The sequence below is a fragment of the Myotis myotis genome, unplaced genomic scaffold, assembly GCF_014108235.1.
Source record: "Myotis myotis isolate mMyoMyo1 unplaced genomic scaffold, mMyoMyo1.p scaffold_m19_p_2, whole genome shotgun sequence".
NCBI classification, from domain to species: Eukaryota; Metazoa; Chordata; class Mammalia; order Chiroptera; family Vespertilionidae; genus Myotis; species Myotis myotis.
In genome coordinates this window covers 58486102-58512113 of record NW_023416324.1, presented here as the reverse complement: position 1 = coordinate 58512113, position 26012 = coordinate 58486102, and positions in this window count along the sequence as shown.

Genomic DNA, 26012 nt, shown 5'->3' with positions numbered 1-26012 from the left:
AGAAAGGAAGGGAGAGGGAAAGATAGAAACATCAATAATAAGAGAACATGATTGATTGGCTGCCTCCTGCATACCCCCTACTGAGGATCTAGCCCTCAAGTGCTCTGACAGGAAATCGAACCTGTGACCTCCTGGTTCATAGGTCAATGCTCAACCACTGAGCCATAATGGCAGGGCTATTCTTGTATTATTATTATTAATTAATTATTGTATTATTTTCCATAGAAACAACTGTAAAACTACTTTTGCCCCACCCTGTATTTTCACATATGATATACACTTTACCTTAACAGATTTTATCAATGCTATTTTAAGTGGTCTTAGAGATTGATTTTGCTACTCCATGGTATTTACCTATCATTGCTTCTATGAATAAAAAACAAATAAACACGTATCAACAACAAAATAAAACTCTTTTTGTAATAAAATAACTACAACAACAGCTCATGCCCACCAAATTTACAGGTTCTACTACCACATGTTCTACTCTCAGTAGCATTTGGCTCTATAAAACTTTGCATGACCTGCTGAAGGGTCTGTTAAGGTACCAGTTGAGAGATAATGCCCTGCCAAGCTAGAGAGCTTTCCTTTAGGAGCTGCCATATGTATGAACCAGGATCCAAGAGATAGTGCCTCCTTCCTCATAATTAGAATTCACTAGCCTAGAAACCAATGGGTGGAGGTCAAATGGGACTTACCTTGCTATGATACCTACTGACTGGATTAAGGGGTACCATATACTGAAATGCCTATGTTGTCCCCCTTAAATGTCTATGTTGAAAATGAAATCCCCAATATGACTGTATTTGGAGATAAGGGTTTTAGGATGTATTAAAGCTAAATGAAGTCATAATGGTGGGGTCCTGATAGGATAAGATTTGTGGTTTTATAAAGAAGAGGGCAGGACCTCTCTCTTTCTTTCTCTCTCTCCTTTCTCCATGTGCATGTACCCGGAAAAATCCATGTGAGCATTCAGCTAGAAGCAGCCATCTCCACACCAGGATGAGATCCCTCAGTAGAACCTGACTACTCTCTCACCCTGCTCTCAGACTTCCAGCCTTCAGAACTGTGAGGAAATAAATATCTGTTGTTTAAGACATCCAATCTACAGTATTTTGTTGTGGTAGCCTGAGCAAATAAGATAAGGATATTTTGCTTTTATTCCATAATCTTATGCTATGTGCACTTAAAGATGTAAGTGCTCAGGACAACGCACAATCCTTGTTTGTTTACAGTGAAGCTAAAACTGCCCCGTTGCCATTTTGGATACCACAGGCTACAGAACAACAGGCAGAAAAAAGGTTTAATAAGCTCTTATGTTAATTGAAAATGGGGTTGCTTCTATGCAGCTTAAGTCAAGAGAGCACAGAACCAAAAAGATTCACTAGGACACTTCTTATTATAAAATCTAATAATCAGGTCAATAGGAAAAAGAACCAAAAATAAAGGCAGGACCACAAAAACACTTGGATTCTGCAGGAATCAAAGTTGGTTCATTCCATCAGGTAAAGCACCCTTCCAATTGAGGTGTTGTTGGTGGTGAGTAAAGAATATAGAATTTGAGGAGGACAGACACAGGTATGATACCTACTTAGATTTGCTTAATGGCCAACTACAAAGACAGGGACTGAAACAAATGCGTTATTTAATTATTTCTTTTCTCTCTACATTTTCTTCCTTTGCTGTCCTAAAAAATAATAGACATATTAGCTAATGCTTTAGGTTTCAGGCGTTAGTGTGACTCAGTTGATAGCATGACATTCCAACCTGTTAAGAGAGCTGAGGGCATTTTGTTCCTTCCTCAAGTGTAGGACTGCAGGAAGGAAGATAGGGCCTTAAGGACAAAGCTGGACTATTTCAATTATCTTGCATTTTCATCTCCAGACTCATTACGACTCCCTCCTCACTTACTGTTGACTCTGGAAGGCGTACCCATATGGACTGGTTCCCATAAGCTTTGGCTACTGCTGGGATTGACCAATAGAAAGCCATGGCAGAATATCAGAGGAAAGGAAGAAAGTGAGATCAGGAGCTTCAGGTCTTGAGCTCCACCACCTCATATTTCCTTTTTTGTAAGTGACAAGCATCCTGCATAGTGTGCAGTGCACTCTTTGTATTCATGTAAATTCTTTATTGTTTAAAGTATTACACAGGTCTCCTTCCCCCCCCCCCCATGACCTCTCACCAGCCACCCCCACACTCTCCCCACCCAGCACATGCCCTCACTCCCCTACTGTCTGAGTCCTTTTGTTATGCTCATATGCATGTATACAAGTCTTTTGGTTGATCTCTTACCCCCTCACCCTCCGCTTTCCCTCATAGGTTGGACAGTCTGTTCTTTTCTATGACTCTGGTTCTATTTTTGTTCATCAGTTTATGTTGTTCATTATATTCCACAAATCAGTGAGATCATGTGATATTTATCTTTCTCTGACTGGTTTATTTCGCTTAGCATAATGCTCTCCAGTTCCATCTATGCTGTTGAAATGGTAAGAATTCCTTCTTTTTTACAGCAGCATAGTATTCCATTGTGTAGATGTACTATCATTTTCTAATCCACTCATCTGCTGATAGGCATTGAGGCTGTTTCCAAATCTTAGCTATTGCAAATTGTGCTGCTATTCATATATCCTTTCTGATTGGTGTTTCTGTTTTCTTGGGATATAGTCCTAGAAATAGGATCACTGGGTTAAATGGGAGCTACATTTTCAATTTTTTGAGGAAATGCCATACTGTTTTCTACAGTGGCTGCACCAGTCTTCATTCCCACCAGAAGTGCATGAGGGTTCCTTTTTCTCCTCATCCTCTTCAGCACTTGTTTGTTGATTTGTTGATGATAGCCAGTCTGACAGGTGTGAGATGGTACCTCATTGTTGTTTTGATTTGCATCTCTCAGATGATTAGTGACTTTGAGCATGTTTTCATATGTCTCTTGGCTTTCTGAATGTCCTCTTTTGAAAGGTGTCTATTTAGGTCCTTTGCCCATTTTTTGATTGGATTGTTTATCTTCCTTTGTTAAGTTGTATGAGTTCCCTATAAGTTTTAGAGATTAAACCCTTATTGGAGATAACATTGGCAAATATGTTCTCCCATGCAGTGGGCTTTCTTGTTGTTTTGTTCATGGTTTCTTTTGCTGTCCAGAAGCTTTTTATTTTGATGTAGTCCCATTTGTTTATTTTCTCCTTAGTTTCCATTGCCCTAGGAGCAGTATCAGTAAAGATATTGCTATGACAAATGTCTGCCATCTCTCTCTTTTTAAAATACTTATTATTCAAATAGGTTCAGGTATAGCTTTTTCTTGGAAACTTTCTTTGATTCTACAGCTATCTCTTCCTTTGTACTTTTATTTTCATATATATATTGACCATTGTCCAAAATATATTACATTGTTAAAGTGTAAATAAGCTAGCAAAAGAAAAAGAGTGAAGTATAACATTGGAAATGTTGAAAAGCAGGGGCAATTGAGATTCCTAATCTCAGAGTTTCCAAGGGTATTGGAATGGGCAGTCTCAGGGTATTGGGATGGTGTTTGTACATATAAGAAAGGCTGTACAATAAATGATATTAAAAGCAAGCCTTACATGTTCTGTTTTGTCTATAGATAAGTTCTAATTTCTAGTGCAAAGACCTTGGTGCAGAACAGGATTTAATATATTCATGAGTAGAAGATAAGCAGGACTGAGTGAATGAGACTATGTCTATAAGACACGGTATCCTAGTAATGTCAATATGGATTCAACACACTTTTCGTAGCTGTTCCTGCTACGAGGTATGTCTGAGCCTAGAGCAAAACTATTTTTTCAAGGCCTACTCTCAGCTTTAAGTGCCCTTGCTAAATGCTGAAGGCAGTTTAAAATTGAGCAATTAAGAACTCAAGAGAAAATCCTCATAGATATTTTAGAGACACTGGCTGAGCTGTCCCTGTTTCTGTTAAACTCCAGATCTGATATTCCCATGAGAAGCTCTGAGTGTAACTTGAATAGTCCGCTACCTATTTTTTTTTGGAAAGAAGATATTATGAGTTATCATGACATAAGTCTGTCATAAGTCAAATTCTGTTCTATAAATTTATCTTTTGAAAATTTAAGGGGAAGATATTTGTAGTGAAGCTTTATTTTTCCCCCTCAAAAAATGGTTTGACTATGATAATCAAATTTAAGAAAAATTCAATATAGTAGGGAAAATAGTAGAAAAAAATCTAGAATAGAACAAATATATTCTAAACAAATGGATTCTTTAAACCTTAACATATAGAAGACACTTAATATGTATTTGTTGAGTGTATAAGTCCTGAATTAAATTCAACAAAATTGAAAACTAATAGAACTATTGCTATTAATAGAAACCAAAAGCTTTTGTCTTCCCCTACTTCCTCCAGGTGTCCATAACAGCACCTGGTGATACCAATGGGCAACAGGTCAATGTGCTGTACAAGCCACAGTGTGCAATCAGCTATGAAATTATAGGTCATTTGTATACACTTAATGTAGTTTTAGGCACTTCCTCTCCAGGTACTGTATTCAGGCCTGACGCCTCTTTCAGTTCACGTGCTGAATTGGCTTTGTTCTTGGATTGGCAGCTTCTCAAGAACTTTTCCTACACTCTGCTTCAAAGTAAACTATTATGAGAATTATGGTGAAAATGTTTCCTGAAAAACTTATTAATTTCCCACTTATTGCAAAGGATAATGCATTATTCATTGTCTTTCATTTTGGCAATCATCTACAATTGGGCAAGTAAAATTGTACCTGCAATCACTTCAGCATGCACATATAACATTTCTTTAAAAACAAACAAAAAACAAAATTCCCACAGATCAAGCATATTCTTACACTAGAAAAATAAGTGAAGTACACTTATCACCTTACATGGGCATACTCTAACCTTACAGGTATTGGTGACTTACATTAAGAGAAAGACGTGCAATATATGGATGATTGAGATACCAGTTTATCTACTTCCTTTCGGGTTTGGATGTTTACTGTTATTTAATCCTCCAGATTTTTCTTTTCTTTATTTTTCTTCCTGAAATTTCTGTTGCTACTTTACATTAAAAAAAAATTAAGAACTAGCACAACAGATTATTTTTGAAAGGTATTAAGAGCAGACACTTTGATTTTTTATGTTAAACGAAGTTTGATATATGTAATTAATATATGGGTGAGCAAAAGAAGAGATGCATTTTATTTTAGTAATTTCTACACATTTTTACTGAATTCTTTTAAATTATTATGCCAGGTATGATGTGTTTTATTTCCATGCAAGTAAAGTGGTTGTTACTCCTTTCTAACTTTTTCTCTATCAAAACCAGAATTTTTAAATTGTTGGGCTATGACATGACTAATAATGTGATAGAATAAAGACTAACAAGTGAAGAATTTAAATATGTCCTACATTTATCTCATTAACATTTTCCTCTCTGTGGTCTACTTCATTCCCACAGTAAGAGTTCACATTTCAAAATAGTTTTGAAAAGCTTTTTGCCATTTCAATTTCAAAAGTGTTTGTAAATTGCCTTGTAAATAATTACCAAAATTTCTTTATTTACTCTGTACTTGAGAGCAAAAGGAATACAGAAGAAATAAAAGAAATAAAGGAAAAAATATATTTGCTACTCTATATGGAATAATGTTTGTTTTGTTGTCATTAATCCTCACCTGAGGATATTTTTTCCATTGCTTTTTAGAAAGAGTGGAAGTGGAGGGGTGAAGAGAGAGAGAGAGACATCAATGTGAGAGAAACATAAACTGGTTGATACTGGCTGCCTCCTGCATGAATCCAAACTGACTGCAGATCAAACCCACAACCAAGGTATGTGCTCTTGACTGGGTATCAAACCTGTCACCCACTGTGTGGGAGCCGACCCTCTAACCAATGAGCAACACTAGGTAGGACTAATGTTTAATTTTCCAACAAGGAAATGGCACTTTTCAAAACATTTGTAAATCAGGAATGGTGTGGATAACTCCTTAAATGTTTTGATCAAAATATTATAATTATTGTTTAGAATTTTTATGTACTATTAAAAGAGCACTGCCAATTAGACTTGACATAGTACTTTCTTATAGTTTATAAATTTTGCTTTATTATTTTCAAATAACTTTTTTTAGACTACATAGACAGATTTTTTTTTAATGTGTAAAAATTGTGTATTCAGATAGAGGAAAATAGGCAAAATTAATTGGTTAAGGTAGTACTAAAATTTCTTCATATTTAGAAGCTGACATTCTCAAATTACTTTTGGCTGAAAATCAATTTTTTTTTACATTCTATCATTTTGGTGCATAAAAACATTGCTCCATATATTGCTAGGATTTTCTGTTGATACCCATTCTGTAAGTTTTGAGGCATGTATTCCAGTAATGACAGCTATATCATGTCAGTTACCTGCTTCACAATGCTTGTAAGATACATTCTAATTTTAGAGTTGTTAAAAAATGAAACAAAATATAACTCAGAATCAACTAGATTATAAAGGAACACAATTGATGTGTTCTGACATATAAAATAATCAACGGTAGCAAGGTCAACTTCATTATTTCAACTATCTTGCAATTGTAATATACTCTGGAAAGTATAGGGAGAAATAAAAAACAATTCAAGGTAGAAGATGCCTATTGTATGAATGAAGGTAATTAATATCTAATGGTGGAGTTTTAAGAAAATAAAGTGAAATATTCTACTCTTAGCAACCATGGGTTGGACATCTAAAAATACTTTCCCATAGACTATTTCATGATTCTCTGCCATCTGATTTGTAATTTTATAGATGCCAGTCTAAAATGCTCTACTTCTCTTAATTAAAATAAATTGATCATGTCACAGCTAATTCACTCCAGTTGCTTAATTAAATCACAACTCAGACTGTACAACCTATGAAGGAAGGTGGGGAGTGAGGGGGTAAGAGATCAACCAAAGGACTTGTATGCATGCATATGAGCATAACCAATGGAAACAGACAGTAAAGGGGTGAGGAGGGGGTGAGGGCTTGTCCCAGTGTGGGGGGTGGCCAGGGAGAGGTCAATGGGGGAAAAAAGGAGACTAACATAATACTTTAAACAATAAAGAATTTAAATAAATAATAAGTAACAATGTTTAAAAGAACAATAAGTTGTATAAAAGATTGTCATTGAAAATCTTTATATTAATCTGAATCATGTTAAGAATATTAGTTTGAGTTTTATTTTTTTAAATCCTAAAACTTGGCTGCAAATAATCCAAAGCAGATTCAGTTGGGTTTGGCTTTGTCTTACATCGAGAATAGCATATACTATTATAAAGATAAAATCTGACATGCACATTCATCTTAATAAGTGGTGTGTAAAGATCTGAGAGAACATCTCTCCACAAAAAACTGCCTGTGATCATCATACTTAATGTTTAATACTTCTACCTAAATTATAAGCAAGTATTCACTTTGTCAAAAATTTTAAATCAAATTTAATTTCATTAGAAGACATCCATCATATTGTGACACTGTATTATGTCTTCATTTGCATTCTTTCCAAAATGTTTATTTAAAAACACATTGTGTATCACTCTGAATTAAATTAGGACAGTTATAGCATCATTTTTCATTTTTCAGAGAAATGCAAATATAAAACATTTCTCTGTGTTATAGTCTAGATTACATAAAATGTGATCATGTTTCAGAGTTTGTTCAGGAAGTAGCACTCAAACTCAGAAAACCAAACAAGCAACAAGAAATTGGATGAAGACAAGAGACAGATAGACATCATTCACACTGATGTGAACAAAAATAGAAGGGAATGGGTAAACTATGATTGATGTTCTAGAGACACCAAACAAATTCAAGTTTGAAACTGGTTTTTAAAATGCAAGGTGTCTGTCAATACTATGTGGAAACTAAAGATGCATTTTTGATCAGTTATGGTGTTTCTTGAACTTGGCTACTCTGTTCAAATTCTTAACTTTCTTTAAAGAAAGAAGCCTAAAGACTCTCAGATAAAATTAAAATAATGAAAGCATTTACATGTAGGAATGTAAAAAACCATTTTATTGGCCTGTATACATTTTAAGAGTAAATTTTATAACAAAGAGACAAACATTCTATACTCAAAATCTAATATTTATTTGTCTTTATATTTATTGTAAATAAAAACTATGCTATCAGGAAGAAAATATGGTCTGTAATGTTATAAGAACACTTATCTGGTAGCAGATGCAACTCACAATCTTGGAATTTAAAGTTGTAAATGTTTTTTTTAAAAATAAAGTTATAAATGATTCTGAATTATTTCTAGTAGACAATATACTAAACATAAAATTTCTAAAGAGACAACTCTTACACCTATTTAGAGATATTTTTTAAAAAGAATATTTATTCCTTCCTCAAGTCTTTCAAATTTAGAATCTCATTAGCCACCCATACAGTCAGTGGTTTATTCTATAGCTTAAGCTATTTTTCAAAAGCTTCAGCCAAAACAAAACAAACAAGTAAACAGAAAAAGGCTTCATCCTATTCAATATAAAAGAGAAAAAGTGAAATTCTCATTTTATAAAGCAATTACTATAGACAATATTTTTGCTAATAGTATGTCATTTAATCTTTACTAAGTTATATAGGTCATACACACACGAATATGCACAGATGTATGTGTAGGACAATTAATTTGCAGATAAAATTGGCTTGCTAACCAGTTAATGTTAAAATAGGGATATATATATATATATATGCAAATTGTCCTAATATGCAAATTGTCCCCTCGGGAGTTCGACCAGTAGACCAAGAGTTCGATCACTTGCTATGATGTGTGCTGACCACCAGGGGGTGGTGCAGAAGGAAGGAATGGAGGTCCCAGCCAGCAGTCAGCAGCCGGGGAAGGGAGGCCCTGGCTGGCAGCCAGGAGCCACTAGGGACCATACCCATGCACGAAGGCCCTGATTGACCCTGATCACAAGCCAGGCCTAGGGATCCTACCCATGCAGTTATTCTAGATTATCCATTCAGACTGAGTGCAATCACAGACCCCTTAAAAGTGGAAAAAAGCAGAAGGTTCAGAGAAAAGGAAAATGGAGGAATAATTCAAAGTATCAGGAGAATTCAACCCATTGTCAGTGGCTCTGATAAAGAAAGGGGACAATAAACCAAAGATTGCAGATGTCCTCTAAAAGTCAATAAAGGCCCTCAATTGACAACCAGCAAGATCTCAGTCCTAGCACAGCAATGGACCATATTCTGCCAACAACTTGAAGAGGCAGGAGATGGATCCTCCCATAGCGCCTCCAGAAAGGAGGCGCTGCCCACACTTTGAATTAATAATAACATGTAACAAGTATAAATATGTAATGAATAATATATCAACTAGTTTCATGCTTTAATACTTTATACATATTTTATAAATAATTCTACTTAATACTTTTCCATAAAAATTTATTTTAGAAATTAGAATTGAATTAAGTAAATGTTAAGGAATCCTTAATATATTATATACCATGGTGTGAAACCAATATTTGAAATGTTTCATAACTAAGTGGTGATGATGGTTGGGGACATTTATAGATATAGATCACTACTAAGCATTGAATGAAGTAAAATCACTACAGGGAAGAAACATGCAAATACTATACACACACACACAGTCCTCGGATTATGTCTGACTTGATGTACATCGTTTTGTGATTACGTTGTCATCTCAAATTTATTTATTAAAAAAAAAATTCCGGTTGATGTCTTACCTCTGGAATTTTTATTTTTTTATAAATAAACTAGAGGCCTGGTGCACACCCTGTCACACACAGAGCAGGGCCAATCAGGGGGTGGGGCGCCTTCCCCTGTCACAAACAGAGCAGGGCGGATAGGGAGGTTGTGGCCCCACCCCCTGTCACACACAGAGCCGCAGGGCGATCAGGGGGTTTGGGCGCTGCTCCCTGTCATGCTGATCCCGGTGCCAGGAGGCCTCACAGCTCCGCTGATCCCGGTGCTGGGAGGCATATTACCCTTTTACTATATAGAATAGAGGCCTGGTGCATGGGTGGGGGCCAGCTGGTTTGCCCTGAAGGGTGTCCTGGATCAGGGTGGGGGTCCCCACTGGGGTGCCTGGCCAGCCTGGATGAGGGGATGATGGCTGTTTTCAGGCTGGTGGGTGACTGAAGCTCCCAACTGGTCCATTTTTTCTTTTTTCTTTTTATTCTGGGCCAGCTTTAGCTCTGAGGCTTGGCTCCAGCTCTTAGGCCTCCACTGCTGAAAGCAGGTATCTGGCCTTTGTTTACCTTCTGTATTTGAAACAATGTTGCGATCCTGCTGGTTGAAGCCTGGCAACTAAAGCAGGTTTCTAGGGTTTTGTTTAGCTTCTATATTTGTAACATAGTTGCTTAGAGTTGCAGCTCAGAGGCCAGCAGTGGCAGGTGGGGAATGTTGGAGTCCTCTGTCACTGAAGCAAGCAAGCCTCATGTTTGCTTTAAGCTGCCTGGCTGCCGGCCGCCATCTTGGCTGGAAGTTAATTTGCATATCGCCCTGATTAGCCAATGGGAAGGGGAGCAGTTGTACACTAATTACCATGTTTCTCTTTTATTAGACAGGATGGGAGATGGTGACGTAATCATGAAATGACACTGGGAGAGGGGTGAGGGTATGTGCCAAGGGGTAGGAGAGGCTGGGGAAAGGTCAATTGGGAAAAAAAAAAAGGAGACATATGTACTACTATTTGTAATACTTTAAACAATAAAAAAAGAAAGAAAAACAGGAAAAAAAATTCCATTATTTCGACATATGTACATATGTGCTTTATGTTTTTTTATTATTTTTTTACCACAAGTAAAGGTCAGGAATTGTTATCTTTCTTTTAATTTTTTTTTTTTTACTGTTTCACTTCATTACTGCTGTGTATGTGCTCCATGTGAGTGACATAGGTGCTTATTATGTAGGAGGGTTCCTACTTACGGCAAAAATCGCGTTATTTCTCACAGTAGGAACGGATCTCCAACATAACCCGAGGACCTATTGTATATACATATTTAAAACATCAATATTTAAAAAAATTAGGCTAAGCACATATTTTAAAAAATATAAATGAAATGGTGTTGGGAAAATTATACAGATACATGCAAATAAATGAAACTAGATCACTAACTCCCACCATACACAAAAATAAACTCAAAATGAATAAATGACTTAATTGTAATATGGGAAAATATAAAAATCTTAGAAGAATCCATAGGCAGCAAAATATCAGACATATCTCATAACAATATGTTTACCAGTATATCTCTTAGGACAAAGGAAACTAAGGAGAAAATAAACAAATGGGACTACATCAAAATAAAAAGCTTCTGCACAGCAAAAGAAACCATCAACAAAACAAGAAAACCCACTGCAGGGAGAACATATTTGCCAATGTTATCTCCAATAAGGGTTTAATCCCAAAATTTATAGGGAAGTCATACAACTTAACAAAAGGAAAATAAACAATCCAATCAAAAAATGGACAAAGAACCTAAATAGACACTTTTTGAAAGTGAACATACAGAAGTCTAAGAGACATATGAAAACATGCTCAAAGTCACTAATCACCTGGGAGATGCAAATCAAAACAACATTGAGGTACCATCTCACACCTGTCAGAATGGCTATCATCAACAAATCAACAAACGACAAGTGCTGACGAGGATGTGGAGGAAAAGGAACCCTCATGCACTGCTGGTGGGAATGCAGACTGGTGCAGCCATTGTGGAAAACAGTCTGGCATTTCCTCATATAATTAAAAATAGACATTCCATTTGACCCAGTAATCCTATTTCTAGGAATATATCCCAAGAAAACAGAAACACCAATCAGAAAGGATATATGAACCCCTATGTTCATAGCAGCACAATTTACCATAGCTAAGATTTGGAAACAACCTAAGTGCCCATCAGCAGATGAGTGGATTAGAAAATGGTGGTACATCTACACAATGAAATACTACGCTGCTATAAAAAAGAAAGATGGAACTGGAGAGCATTATGCTAAGTGAAATAAGCCAGTCAGAGAATAATAAGTATCACATGTTCTCAGTCATTTGTGGAATATAATGAACAATGTAAACTGTTGAACAAAAGTAGATCCAGAGACAGAGAAGCATCAAACAGACCTTCAAACCTCAGAGGGAAGGCAGATGAGGGTGACGGGGGGCGGGGGGGATAAGAGATCAACCAAAGGACTTGTATGCATGCATATAAACATAACCAATGGATACAGACAGTAGGGGGGTGAGGGCATGTGCTTGCGGGTGGGATCAACTGGGGAGAGGTCTATGGGGGGAAAAAAGGAGACATATGTAATATTCTCTACAACAAAGAATTTATATTAAAAAAATAAAACATATAAATGCATGAAATTTTGAGTATTTATTACTTTTCTGAAAACTAAAGTAGAACTCCTAAAAATAAATAGCATAGCTCTAGTAAAATAGCCATAAATATATAGGAGTTAAATGTGATTAAAAGACAAATAGAATAAATGGAATTTATCACACAAGCAAAAATATGTATGTAGCAATTAGGTTTTTATAATCATATTTTTAATTTTTAACAGCTTTATGGCTGTATAATTGACACACAATAAACTGCACACACATAACTATACAATTAGACAAGTTTTGACATTGAGACATTCTAGCACTTGTGAATTGTTGAAACAAGATCCAGTCTTCTATGTAATCCTTCCATCCCCCTGCTCCTCCTCCCCATTCTACTGCCATTAGCCACATATCTGCTTCCTGCCACCATGGATTTGTCTGTGATTTTATATAAATTAAATCATAAAGTATGTAGCCCTTTTGAAGGGGCTTCTTTCACTCAGTGTTATTTTAAGACTCATCCACGACCTCATGTATCTCATTTCTCATTTATTTTTATTGCTGAGTAGTATTCCATCGCATAGAAATAACATAAATATGTTACAGGAATACCTTCTTTTGATGGAAATTTGGGTTGTTTCCACTTTTTGACTATGATAAATGAGGCAATTAACATTCATTTTTGTATAGACATATACTTTCATTTCCTAGAAGTAAAATGGCTGAATCATCTGAAAGTTGTAAACTTATGTACGTGTTTTAGAAATTGCCAAACTGTTTTCCAAAGCAATTAAACAATTTTTACACTTGCACCAGGTTTCAGAGAGATACTGTTACTCCACTTCCTCACAAATATTTGCAATGGCCAGTCTCTAATTTTAGTTAAATTTGCCATCTGTTTATCTTTGGTGAAGGGTATATTCAAATATTTTGCCCGTTTATATCAATTTGTTTTCTTGTTGAGAATTGAGAGTTTTTATACATCCTGAAGATGAATCCTTTGTCAGATACATGATTTTAAAATGTTTTTGCCCGGTCTATGGTTTGTCTTTTCATCCTCATTAATAGTGATTCTCAATAAAGTGCTGTTTCCAATTTTGATGAACTCTCATTTATGATCTTCTTTTTCTTTTTTGGGCATATTTTTTATATGATATCTAAAATTTGTTCCTGTTTCTTCTAGAAATTTTATGGTTTTAGGTTTTCACTTAGGCCTAGGGACCATTTGGGGTTAAGTTTTCTATATAATACATGGTAGGAATCAAAGTTTTGTTTGTTTGTGTTTTGTTGTTTTTTACCTATGGACTTCCATAATTCTGATAGCAGTATATTTTGAAAACCTATCCTTTCTCCATTGTATTAAAAATCAGTGTTTCATATATGTGTGGGTCTGTTTCTAGATGCTCTATTATGTTCTTTGATCTGTTTGTCTAAGTTAAGCTAATTCAGGCCCATTATTTTAGCTTTATAATCTGTCTTAAAATCAGGTCATGCTAGTTTTCTCATTTTGTTTCTCTTTTCAAAGTTGTTTGGACTTTGCTAGCACATTTGAATTATCATATGAACTTTACCATCAGCCTGTCAAGTTTGTCAAAAACAAGCAACATCCCCAAAACTGCTGTACTTTTCAATAGTATCGCATTTAACTAATTTTGGGAGAGTTGACATCTTAATAATATTGAGCCTTCTGACTCAAAAATATCATTCTATTTATTTAGGCCTTCAATATTTTCCCTCTCAACAGTATTTCAAAAGTTAGTGTTTAGATCTTGTACATATTTGGTTAGATTTTTGTTCAAGTATTTTACATTTTTTTGATGCTAATGGTATGTTTAAAATTTATCTTTGATTATTTCTAAAATATAGACATACAATTGATTTTATATTGATACTAGTGGCTCAGTGCATGAAATTCATGCACAGGGGGTTGTCCCTCAGCCTGGCCGGCACTCTCTCCTATCTGGGACCCCTTGAGGGATGTCCAACTGCCGGTTTAGGCCTGATCTCCCCTACTTCCCTATAGGATCGGGCCTAAACCGGCAGTTGGACATCCCTCTCATAATCCTGGACCGCTGGCTCCTAACCACTCATCTGCCTGCCTGCCTGATCACCCCTAACCACTCTGCCTGCTCACCCCCAACTGGCCCCCCTGCCAGCCTGCTCACCTCCAACGTCTCCCCCCACCCCCGCTGACCTGATCACCCCTAACTGCCCCCCCACCAGCCAGCTTGCCCCTAACTGCCCCCCCCCCCACTGTTGGCCTGCTCACCCCCAACTGCCCTCCCCTCCTAGCCTGATCACCTCTAACTGCCTCTGCCTCGACCCCGCCACCATGGATTTATCCAGAAGGATGTCCGGAAGGTCTCCTAGAAGGTCTCCAGGTCTAATTAACATGTTACCCTTTATTAGTATAGATTGTATCCTGCAGCTCTGTTAATAAACTGTTAGTTTCTTTGTAGATTCTGTTAAGTTTTCTACATATGTGATCACATCAATTTTGGATAAACACATTTTTACTTCTTTTCCAGGGGGAAAGCATTTGTCTTTTTCCATTAAGTATGATGTTACCTGTAGTTTTCCTGTAGATACTTTTTATAAGGTTTAAGAAGTTACCCTTTAATCCTATTTTGTTATGAGTTTGTATCAGAAATATATATTATATTTTGTCAGATGCGTTCTCTGCATCTACTGATATAATCATATGATTTAAAAGTTAAGTTTGTTAATATATTCGGTAATGTTTATTTTTGAATGTCAAACATATCTTGTATTCCTGGGATAAATACCATCTGGTTATGATGGATTATCCCTATTGTATATTATACTTGCTTTGCTATATTGTTTTGTTTAGAATTTTTCCATATTTGTGTAAATACTACATTCAGTTTTATTTTAATGTGTTCATTAAGTTTTGGTATTAGAGTAACCCTAGCCCCAGAATAAACAGAGAGATATCTTATTTCTACAGTGTTCTGGAAGTTTATTGACGAATTAGTATTATCTATTTATTAAATATTTTGTAGAATTTTCCAATTAAATCAATGGGTCCTAGAGTTGTCTATGTGGAATGATTTTAACTACATGTTTAGTTCCTTTAATATATGTATAACTATTTACTCTATCTGTTTTTCTACAGGGAGCTTTGCATATTTGTGTCTTTCAAGGAATTTGGTCATTTCATCTAAATTATCAAATTTACTTGTATAAAGGTTTTTAAAAATATAGTAGCATTTTAGTGGCCTTTTAATATCTATATAATCTACACTAGTATTATCTCTCTCAATCTAGGCTTTGATAATTTGTGTCATTTTTTTTCCCTTGGTCAATTTAACTGAAGATTTACTAATTTTGTTTGTTTGTTTTAATTCTCACCTGAGAATATGTTTGTTTGTTTGTTTTCTTTGATTCTAGAGTGAGAGCAGGGAGAGAGAGAGAAATATTTATGTTACTGCCCTGACCAGGAATCAAACCTGGCCCCCTGGACCCTTTGGTACATGGGATGACACTTCAACCACTGAACCAAATCTGCCAGGGCTTTTCTTTACTTTTCAAAGAACCAATTATGTTTCATTATACCCTCTTGTTTTCTGTTTAATTTTTCTCTGATTATTTTTGTATGCTTTCTTATGTTTACTTTGATTTTTTTTTTTTTGTACTTGCTCCTTTTTAGTTTTAGTTTTTTGTTGTTTATTTGTTTTGGTAGAAACTGAGGTCATTGACTTGAGACATTTATTCTTTCCTAATTAGAGAACTGAGTGCTGTAAATCCACTCTCTACCAGGGACTGCTTTATCAGCACCTTTCAAATTGTGATATATAATATTCATATCTTCATTTTCCTCTTTCATTTCTTCTTTTACCCATGAGTTACATTGATTTATAGAGGTATACTTTTTATCTGGTGTCAAGTGAAAGGCTTTTTTTTCACTTTTCTTGTAGTGTTAACTGTCTTATGCTGATGAATTCTTTCAGATTTTGTATGCTGAAAAGTCTTTATGTGGCCTTTATTTTTTGAAATACAGTGTTGCTTTGTATAAAATTGTAAGTTGAAATGTTTTCTTTCCATATTTAAACATGTGTCAATACTATTTTCTTGCTTGCTTTGTTTCAACAGGAAAATATATCTGCTATCACCCTTATCTTGGTTTCTCTGTAGGTAATATGTCCCCTATAACTTTATATTTTTAAGATTTTTCTCTAGCTCTGGTTCTGACCAATTGGATTATTATGTATCTATGGGAATTTTCTGTGTATGTGAGAAGGTGTACTTGAGGTTTATTGGGTTTCTTGAATCCATGGGTTTATAATTTGTAAGATTATTTTTTAAATATATTTGGTCATTATTTCTTCAACAGCCTCATTTCAGAATTTTCAATTAAACAAATATTAAGCTCTTTTAAATTATTCCACCACTCACTGATCTATTTTTTTTCCTGTGGGTTTTATTTTGGATAACTTCTAATATCTTCAAGTTTACTAACCTTTTTTCATGCAACATTTGATCTAAAATTAATCCCACTCTGTGCATTTTTTCTGTAAGACATTTTCAGTTTTACTGATAAAAGATAAGTTTGGGACTTTAACATTGTTTGCAGGTAGTTTTTATCGCGCACTAACAGGTGGCACGGGCCATTTTTGCTAATTTTTTGCGCAAATGGCAACGTTCAGTAAAATTACGATAACTTTAGTTTACATATTTATACGTTACCCGCATTCTACCGCTAGTCTATTAAAAACGTATTAATACGTGTCCCGCGCTCTACTACCAGTCAACGCTACCAGTCAACGTAAAACATATAAAGACGTTTCCCGCATACAATGTGTTAAAAAATATATTTTTTATTTCTCTATTTTTATTTTCAGCATATTAAATCTACTTCAACCTCTGTGATAGCTATAATGACTGGTCATTTCCTTGTCCATTAGTTCTAACAACTGTGTCTGTTCTGGATCAGAATTGATTGTTTCTTCTCTTCATGGGAGTGTCACATCTTCCTGCTTTGCATGACTGTTTATATTCCACTGTCATCGTACCTTCGTGGCTGCTGGATATTTTTGAATTCCTATAATTATTCTTGAGTTTTGTTCTAGGATTTAGTTAAATTAATTGGAAATTGTTTGTTTATTTTGGGTCTTGCTATAAAGATTTATTGGGTGAAACCAAAACTGTGTCCCCCCAATACCTAGAACTAATATAGTGAGTAGTCTGTACCCACATTTGTGCATATCCTGTACAATGGGCTCTGAATTATGAGGTGTTTCCATTGTTCCTGGTTGGGACCAGCATAATTCCCAATGCCCTTTGTGATCATTGGACATGGTTTCATTTAATCCTTTCAAATTGAGGTGGTATTTTCTCTCTCTCTCTCCCCTCAGTATATTATCCCATCCCATGATTACTAACTATGTTGGTCTTTCCAGATTCTCAGCTCTACCAATAGAACTGTCAGAGAGGCCGCCAGACTCTGCCCAAGTTCCCATTCCTTGTGCCATGGCCTGGAAATTCTCCCAAACAGTAACCTGGGAAATCATAAGGATCACCTCATTCCTTCTCATTTCTCTGGGAAGACTGTCTTGCATTGCCTGATAAACCATTTGCAACAGTATGGATGGAACTGGAGAGCATTATGCTAAGTGAAATAAGCCAGTCAATGAAAGAAAATTACCACATGATCTCACTCATTTATGGATAATAAAGACCATTATAAACTGATGAACAAAAATAGATACAGAGGCAGAGCTGCCTCAAACAGATTGTCAAACTACAGCGGGGAGGGTTGGGGTGAGGGGGAGGGTTTTAAGAGATCAACCGAAGGACTTGTATGCAGGCATATAAGCATAACCAATGGACACAAGACACTGTAGGGTAGGGGAGGCTGAGGGAAGGTCAAGGGGCAAAAAAAAAAAAAAAAAAAAGGAGACATATGTAATACTCTTTGTAATACCTTAAGCAATAAAACAAAATTTAAAGAAAGATAGTTTTATCTACTTTTCTTGATTTGTGTTTGTTTCAGGCAGAAGAGTACCTATTACTCTATTTTGGCTAAAGGCCAAGATATGAATTAATTTTGCAAACTTCACTGTGGATAATTTAATTCCACCTCATTATAGAATTAATCTACGTGCTGATATTTTTTTTTTTTCAGAAGGAAGAAAATATTCACAGCTTTCATCTTTGTTTATATATATCATCATCACTGAACATGGAATCCTTGAGTTCACATGACTTGGTTTTCTCCACAGGAGCTAGCAAAATGTCTAGAATATACTGGATTTTGCTTGATGGCCTGCATGAATAAAGGGTCAAATGAACACATGTAAAGGGGCAAAAAGAAACACAGTAGAATTTGGTGTTGAATTTCTATCTTTTATGGACCATATGCTTATCCTCCCCCGCCCCCCCATATGTTGAAACCCTAATACCTAGTGTGGATATATTTAGAAATGGAGACTCTAGGAAGTAATTAAGGTTAAATTAGATCATTTTGGGGTGGGGTGCTAATCTAGTAGGATTAGTGTCCTTATAAAAAGAGATACTAGAGAGCTTGCTCTCTACCTGCACACAAAAAAATCCCTGTGACCACCTGGTGAGAATATGACCATCTACAATCTAAGAAGAGAGCTCTCACCATAAGCTGACCATAACCCTTTGATCTTATAGACTTCCAGTCTTCAGAACTGTGAGAAAATAAGTTTCTGTTGTTTAAGTCACCCAGTCTACAGTATTTTGTTATGGCTGCCTGAGAACACTAAAACAAAATCTAAACTGGGAAGCTACTGGCAAATAAAACAAAACACTTTGTGAATCACATAAATAACTGAGTCTTTTAAGTCATATTTAATGACTACAATGTATGAAAATCCAATTCTCCAAAGTAGAAGTTTTTCTATATATGTGCCTCTTTTAATACTCACCTCTCCTTATTTCAATTAAATCATATTAGAGAATAATATACTCCACATTTTGTTCTGAAAAAGTTGTTAATAGAATAACTTAACCTGTCCCAGAATAGTCATTTGTACATTGAGCACACTTCCTGTTGGCATCCGTGAATTTATGAAACCCTGTATCACAAATTATGTGAAAGAACCTAATTCTGAATGATGACGAACAGATGGATTATCTTGCTGTTTTGACCTCTGATAAAGTTTGATGTGTGCTTCTTAATTCTGTTCAGATTGGGATATTTTAAATTGTTATTTGAACATTAACAATGAAACATATCTTAAGAAAATAAATTTCAGTTATTAAATTGATAATGTGCAAATATGCCTCTGGCTCTCCCCCCTGACCTTTTTTTTGTTAAGACAATCTAGGATCCATTGTATCTTAAACAGACTATAGGACATGTGTGGACCCTCCACTGGAGTTGTGTTAGAGCCCTGTGACTGAAACAGACCCAAATAAGTCTTCTAGCACTTCCTACTATTATTATTTGTTTAATTAGTTACTTGAAGAATTACTAGTCATACTAACAAATACCTTGTGTGTACAGTCTTTTGAGTTTAAAAGGCACTAGGAGTTGACAAAGCCACATCAAAACAACCATTCACTTCATCTGTTCTTTGTACATAGCAAGTAATAGCCTCATTTTACAAATGAGAAAGTTAAAGCAGGAAGAGGCTAAATGACATATCCATGGCCACCCCATTAAAATTGGTGAGGTCAAGATATAACTAAGAACATGCTCAGATCTTGTTCTGGTCTTAGGACTATATCATGGGCACCTTAATTAATTAGCACTTGTCCTTTGGTTAAAAGGGCAGATTTATAGTTTGTACCATTACCAATCCAGATTTATGATCACCTCTAAAAGAAACCTGTCTATTACTCTGCATCTGACATTAAAAACAGCCCTCCAAATTAAATTGGATAATATTAAAAATATTATTTTAGAAACAGAGAAGCAAAATTTTTTTCTGCAAACATTTACTGTGGCGTCACATAGATGTTTGCCAGAAAAGAGACATTAGCTCCTTATGCCTGGTGAGGTAAATTTGTAAAAAGCTTTAAGATAACTTTGATAGTAATAAAAATTACAGTATTGTAGAGTAACTCTACTTCAGAAAGCTTTCTGAAAGAAATGCCAGTAGTAAAGGACAGATATAACAAATGGTCAGTGTTTCAAAAGGGAGAAGATGGAAAGAGTAATAAGATATCCTAGAGGAATCTTATTTTGCTTATTAGTTCAGGAAATATATAGGCTTCCGTTGAGTTCTTGGCAGGGAGGAAAAGAGATAAATCTTTTTTAATTCCCATGATACTATTGTGGCACTGTCTACAGTTTCTCTTTACAATAAAATGCAATGTATCAAAGCTACATGGTACATGTTTTAAAGTAGATGGAAAATTGTCTAATGCAGAAAAAAACAGTTGTTTAAAAATTATTACTACTTTCTCCCCTTTTCCATTATATCTTCACACAGTGATAGGTGCTGGGTTACACAGTAGTTATAACTCATTTGAGGTCAGATTATCATTCTGGGGCAGTAGTTACAAATAAGAGACATATTTCAGATGGCACGAAGCAAACAGTGTAGCACTTTATCACTGTCACCCCAAACACAAGTTTCCCATTTTGCTCCTTGATCAGTACCTTGCTGAAACACTGTCTAGCACATGGTTAACACTAAACAAATGGGAACTATTATTCTTATTACCTACTTTTCCTAAATGAGATTTTTGACAGTTCAACATTTCACGCAGTCTCTTTAACTAATACGCAGTCCCTTGATTTTGTGAAACTTTCAGTTTTATGTACCCTGGAAAAGACTCATTTCAGAATGAGACCAAGAAGGCACAAGGCTACTAGGAAACCATGGTCATTCTTCTAGCAGCCAGGTGGAAAGATTTGTGACATAGTTTATCCATAAAGCTCATAGCTTACCCATTGACGGAAGACTTGTCAGACTAGGAAGGATCACTAGCCAAATCTTAAATCTCTGGCAGTATTTCCCCAAATATTTTAGATTTTTTTATTATTTAAACATATTTACTATTTAACACAAGCCTTCAGGTCACAAAATTATAGAATATTTGATGGGATACATTTTCTGAGAAAAAGTAATGTTTTTTAAAATAATTCCTCTGGAAACAGGCTCTCTCTAATTCATGTGGCATGCATGCAGGGAATGAGGTATCTAGGTTCTCAATGCATTATATCTGAGGGCCTGTTAGTTTACCATTCCCCATACTGGCATAGTACAGTATGAAAAATGGTGTTATATGCTCAAAATAATTTTAGAATGGTTCATTAAACAAAACATGTTTTATTTATTGCTGAATTTCTTAGAGTCTGTAGATAAGAGACTGTGGATAAATACAGATGATTCTGGACTTATGATGGCTCAATTAAGTGGGTGTTTTTTTTCAGATTTACAATTTGAATTTTTTTTTTATTAAAGAGAGTATTTAAAAACCCCATTCTGTTCTTAAAAATTTTGTACTAGTAGAAGATAAGTTTTTATTAAATTTTTGAGAACATTGGCTAATAAAATTACATAGGTTTCGAGTATGCAATTATAAGTTAGGGAAGAGAGTGAGGGTAGTGAAGGGTAAAGGGGATCAAATATATGGTGATGGGAGAAGATTTAACTTTGGGTGGTAAATACACAATGCAAAATACAAATGATGTGTCATACAATCGAATCTTTTTTTTTTTTCTTTAAGGTGTTGTCAAAGCATTACATATTCAGTAGAAACTATACTCAAATCTTGAATTTTAAACTTTTCTTTATAGGTTAAGTATATCAATTTTATTTTCAACTTATAATATTTTCAACTTACAATGGGTTTATCAGAACATAACCCCTTTGTGAGCCAAGGAGCATTGGTGCACATTTAATCTCCTAGAAGGAGCTATGGAACATGCAGCATTTGCCAAGCACATTTGCCTGCGGAATACATTTTTTAGGTGCATTTGTAGCAAGTCCCTAAGAAACAGCGGTTGAGAATCTGTTGCTGTCAGAGTCATGTGTTTGTGAATTTCTCTGAGTGAATTATAGTTCGGATGTAGAAATATTTAACCAAGGAATCAATGCTAATAAGGATACAACTCAGAGGAAAATACGTTTCATTATTTCTTAATTATTAGATGTTATTAGATCTAAGAATAGTTTTATTTGATTTTAATTTTTCATGGAAAGGCCATAAAATTGAAGGTGGGAATTTTATAGTATCTAAGGTATTTGATGATTTGTAAAATATGAATTATATTTTGTTTTAAAAAGTACTAAATGAATGAGGTTTGAGATATTTAAAATATCTTTTTATTTAGAAAGGAAACATAAATTATAGATGAGATGCAGAATAGTGAAATGAAAATGATGCATTATGTGAATTCACTATGTTGCTTGCTCACCTGTAAAAATTCTTAAAATAAACAATGAGGAATTCAATTACTATACAATTCTCTAGCAATAATGAAAAATAGAATAAAATATCATAAAATGAAAAAGGCCTTTGTGGCCTGAAAGTGAACATGTGTTGATATGATCTGGGGGTTTTTATATGCAGGGTGAAATACAGTCCTTATGATATATTTTCCATTGGAAAAATTAGAATTTAGGGCCTGGTTTTAGTTAGATGTTTAAAAATTTAAAACGACATGGAAAGTTTGGTGCTGAACAATTCAGGAATTAAAATTTTGAAAATAAGCTCTAACAACAAATGCTTAAGGAATCAGAATTAATTAACTTTGGGAACAGAGTGAAAGAGGGTAGATCTGACTGTTTCCAGGATGATTCTGACATAATCATTCTGAACGATAAGGAACTATGAGTACAAACATCACCAATATTGAAACATGAGTAAGATACAGTCTGGGAACATTTTTTAGATTACAAAAATGAAAACTGTGAACTTGTTTAAAATGAACCGTACAATGTAGATAACTATGTATTACATTTAAATTTTATACCATCCTTTTTAAAAAATGTATGTATATATATATATATATAACTTATATGTTATATATATTCATCTGTATATATTTATATATTATAAATATTCAAAAGAAAATTAAAATCTATATGAGCTGCTCCTTTAAATATTTTTAAGAGTCATTACAAGTACCTATGTCTAATAATCTAATTTATGGACAACTCAACCAATCCAAGTTTTTAATTATTAGTTTTTATTATCCACTCCCTCCCCCCAATATGTTAGATGAAGCATAGAAAGGGAAGAGTTTTAATAAAGAATAACAACTGTAGCAGTGACCAACTTTAATGTGTGCTTTGCAGGACAGGGCAGTGAGTTTAGCTCAGACAGATTTAATCTTTAATCCTACTTGATTAACTTATTGGTACTTATTTTAAAATGTTATATAATCTCTACAACCTCCTGCTTCTTCTTGCACTAAACGTGGATAATAATATATACAAATTTAATAGGATTGTTAAAAAAATTAAATATATTGTAATTAAAATATCTGGCTAATAATAATAGTAATAATAACACTGTTTATTGATAATCTATGTGTTTTTATTTAATTAATTAATTGAAGTAGAGTTGGTATACAATATTATATTAGTTATATTTGCTTCAGGTGTACAATATAGTGATTTGACATTTGTATACCTTGCAATGTGATCACCCCACTAATTCTAGTAACCATCAGTCACTATGCAAATGTGTTACAAGATTATTGATCATATTCTCCTCAATCTGTATCACCCATCTTTTAACCCCCTTACCTCTGGCAACTATCCTTTTGGTCTCTGTTTCTATAAGTCTGTTTCTATTTTATTTCATTTGTTTGTTTGTTTGTTTTATATTTTGCATATAAGTGAAACTATACGGTATTTGTCTTTCTCTGACTTATTTCACCTAGCATAATACACTCTTTCTGAATTCGGATTTTCATGTAGCTAATTAATAAAATGCTGACAAGTATACTACATGACATTTGGAAACAACAAACAATAAAATTCCTCTATGGAGACACATTGTTCATTAAAGTCCTAATTGAGATGTAAAGTTCATCCTGAAATTGTAATTGGAAGACAGCAAGTATTTTTAGGTTACTAAATAGGTTACTTTTGTAAAGAAGTTGGATAGATAATATAGTCTTTGCTAGAAGAAAATAGAAGATACATTTTAAATAACTCTGTTTATAAAACAATGATTAGATTCTTGGATAACTATTTTAAAGAAAATAAGTTTGCTCCTAATTTTATCAAAGTTACAAAATCCAAGGAAAGGAATCAGACCAAATCATCTTTCTAACCTACACTCTAGAATGGATGGGAAGCACCTGAATGGTGATTACGGTGAAGAGATGACACCAGATGAGATGGAGACATCTGAAAATACTCATGCTCACACCACAAACTGGTGGCATATGTAAATTCTATTGAGTCTTTGAAAGCAAATGATTAACGGCTTAAACAGCACAGTAGCAAATGTTTTCCTCTTCCATAGTCCATGTTGAAAAAATCTTCATGCTAATTAGTATTAGGGGCAAATGCCACATATGGATTTAAGTGGAAATTTCTGAAGGAAATAAAGGACAGATTTTTTGTATTTGACTAAAAAATAGTTGGAAAGTAGCACAAAGGAAAAAATCACCCTGTATGGAGACTGTTAAGACAAAATAAGCAGCCCTTTGGGGGGCTATATTAATTTAATTTTGTCCAGGCTCATGTATAACACCTGGCATTTTTGTGAAACTGCAGTTATAACAATATATCAAAATATATGGGAGAAATAGCATGTTAGAGAGATCAGGAAATTTTAACAGTTATGGGCATAACCAAACTCTCACTAAAGTTTTACATAATACACATAACCAGTTTTTTTCTTTTTCTGCCTTCGTTAACCTTACATATCCCTATACATTTTTATTTTTTTATTATCTGTTTTGTTGTTAATCCTCACTTGAGAATATTTGTTCCATTACTTTTCAGAAAGAGTGGAATGGAGGAGGTGGAGACAGGGAGGGAGAAAAAGGAGAGAGAGAGAAACATTGATGTGAGAGAGACACATTGACTGGTTGCTACTGGCTGACTCCTGTATGCACCATGACCAGGAGTGGGGAGGGAAGCCCCAACCCAAGTACTACATGCCCTTGACTGGGAATTGAACCTGAGATGCTATGGTGCACAGCCCAAAGCTCTAACCACTTAAAAACACTGGCCAGGGCCCTATTCATTTCAAGTTCCTTCAATTAAAAAAGCGTTCAGTAATTCTATTTTTAACTAGTACTTTTCATTTTTGGCATAGATATCAACTCATAGGAGCTCATAAAAGGTATTGGCAAGAACCCATGAACATAAAAATTAAATGAGATTTATTTAATCCATATACAAGTATTATTGTACATCTAACAAAACTCTCTATATTAGGAATTATATGAATCTAAAAGAAGTATGAGATCTGTGATCTTAAAGTGCTTTCAATTTAGTTGTGTATATAAGATAAAATGTCTTCCATCTAACAAATCTAGCCAATAATTTTATGTACTCATTCCTCTCATTCATTCTACTAGAGGCCCAATGCACAAAAATTCGTGTACTCGAGGGGTCCCTCAGTCTGGCCTGCACCCTCTCGCAGTTCAGGACCCCTCAGGGGATGTCCACCTGCTGGTTTAGGCCCTCTTCCCAGGGGATCAGGCCTAAGCTGGCAGTCATATATCCCTCTGGAAGCCCGGGAGCCTTTGGGGGATGTCCACCTGCCAGCTTAAGCCTGCTCCCTGGGGGAACAAACCTAAGC